This window comes from Salmo salar, unplaced genomic scaffold (assembly GCF_965601325.2).
Source record: "Salmo salar unplaced genomic scaffold, fSalSal1 ptg000306l, whole genome shotgun sequence".
NCBI classification, from domain to species: Eukaryota; Metazoa; Chordata; class Actinopteri; order Salmoniformes; family Salmonidae; genus Salmo; species Salmo salar.
Genome location: NW_027675347.1, coordinates 1,572,343 through 1,574,392, shown reverse-complemented (window position 1 = coordinate 1,574,392; position 2,050 = coordinate 1,572,343). Strand labels below are relative to the sequence as shown.

Below are 2,050 nucleotides of genomic sequence, written 5' to 3'. Positions count from 1 at the left end.
GATTCATGACAATAAATGCCAACCTGCCTCCCAGTCGTCCCCTCCTTATCTTTACAAGGCTGCAGAACATGGAAGCTAGTGATATGGGGGTTCTCTCATAACCCTCAGTCCCCAGGTGGGTAGATGGCAGGTTGAATAAAGAGAAGCTAGTGATGTGGGGGTTCTCTCATAACCCTCAGTCCCCAGGTGGGTAGATGGCAGGTTGAATAAAGAGAAGCTAGTGATGTGGGGGTTCTCTCATAACCCTCAGTCCCCAGGTGGGTAGATGGCAGGTTGAATAAATAGAAAACAATAGGCTACATAAAACAATCCATAAATGTATAATTATTATGTAATTTACACAAAACATTAAGGACACCTTTTCTTTCCATGACAAACTGACCAGGCGTAACTCAATATTAGGAAGGTATCCTTAATATTTTGTCCACTCAGTGGCTCTGACCCTTTACGTAACAGTCAATCCTCTTTGCCAGGAACCTTCTGTAATGGTTGCTGTCGGATAAAGCGGACCAAGACGCAGCGGGGAAATGTGCACTAATCTTCTTTTTTTATTTAATTGGCAAAGAAGGTGAACCAAAAATAAACACATACACCAAAAAGACACAACGACGACGAATTAGTCTGGTAATGCAAAAGGCACACAGAACAATCTCCCACAAAACACAAACATAACACATACCAATATATAGGACTCTCAATCAAAGGCAACTACAAACACCTGCCTCCAATTGAGAGTCCAACACCCAAATACCTAACATAGAAATACTAAACTAGAGAGAACATAGAAATACAAAAAACATAGAACATAACCCAAAACCCGGAAATAATAAATCAAACACCCTTCTAAGCAAACCACCACCCCGAACCACATAAATCAAATACCTTCTGCCACATCCTGACCAAACTACAATACAAATAGCCTCTATTACTGGTCAGGACGTGACACCTTCTTTAAATGTTCCCAAATGCTCCCACACTGCTGCTCTCTCACAGCTGCTCCAGGACCTCTTGGGTTGAGGAGTCATTCTCTTCTAACCTGATCACAGCTGCTCCAGGGCCTCTTGGGTTGAGGAGTCATTCTCTTCTAACCTGATCACAGCTGCTCCAGGGCCTCTTGGGTTGAGGAGTCATTCTCTTCTAACCTGATCACAGCTGCTCCAGGGCCTCTTGGGTTGAGGAGTCATTATCTTCTAACCTAATCACAAACAAAGACAAGATTCAAACAAATAAACATGGTCCAACATAATGGGGGGGGGAGGTATAGGGAAGGTAGGGGAGAGGAGTGGGGTATAGGGAAGGTAGGGGAGAGGAGGGGGTATAGGGAAGGTAGGGGAGAGGAGGGGGGCATAGGGAAGGTAGGGAGAGGGGGGCATAGGGAAGGTAGGGGAGAGAAGGGGGTATAGGGAAGTTAGGGGAGAGGAGGGGGTATAGGGAAGGTAGGGGAGAGGAGGGGGGTATAGGGAAGGTAGGGGAGAGGAGGGGGTATAGGGAAGGTAGGGGAGAGGAGGGGGTATAGGGAAGGTAGGGGAGAGGAGGTGGGTATAGGGAAGGTAGGGGAGAGGAGGGGGGTATAGGGAAGGTAGGGGAGAGGAGGGGGGACTTCCTCCATGTCAGGTAAGCAGCCTCCAAGTCTACCCTCACCAACTGACCAGACTGAGTGAGTTCTGAACATCCCTCTGTCCTCTGATGCTGCGTCCAAGTCTTCTTGGGTCTTTCTGGTGTCTCTGTCTTGACTCTTTAGTGAGTTTTTTCAGTTCTTTCCCAGGCTGCCTGAAAAACACAAAAAGATGGCACATACATAAGAGTTATAAACTATCAAAATAAAGAGAGTCCCACACTCCATATATAAACTCCCAGTCATTTATGGGTATTGTCATGACATTGGCCTGTGGGTAAGGTTTATGACCCCCCCCATAAATACCTTTCCCCCTTCCCCTCTCTTACTGACCCTACTGAAGGACTGCTGTCCTGTTAACCTGTTTAGGATAGGGGGCAGTATTGACACAGCTGGATAAAAAACGTACCCGATTTAATCTGGTTGCCACTCCTA

General features: G+C 46.5%; 1 long non-coding RNA gene across 1 annotated transcript; it reads right to left on the bottom strand.

Moving 5' to 3' along the window:
* Positions 1–524: 524 nt before the first annotated feature.
* On the bottom strand, positions 525–1,796 carry LOC145875645 (uncharacterized). Its single transcript, XR_014391291.1, has 2 exons — positions 1,650–1,796; positions 525–1,195 (listed from the first exon to the last, which is right to left on the bottom strand). It is a non-coding gene; the product is annotated as an uncharacterized LOC145875645 (long non-coding RNA).
* Positions 1,797–2,050: the final 254 nt, after the last annotated feature.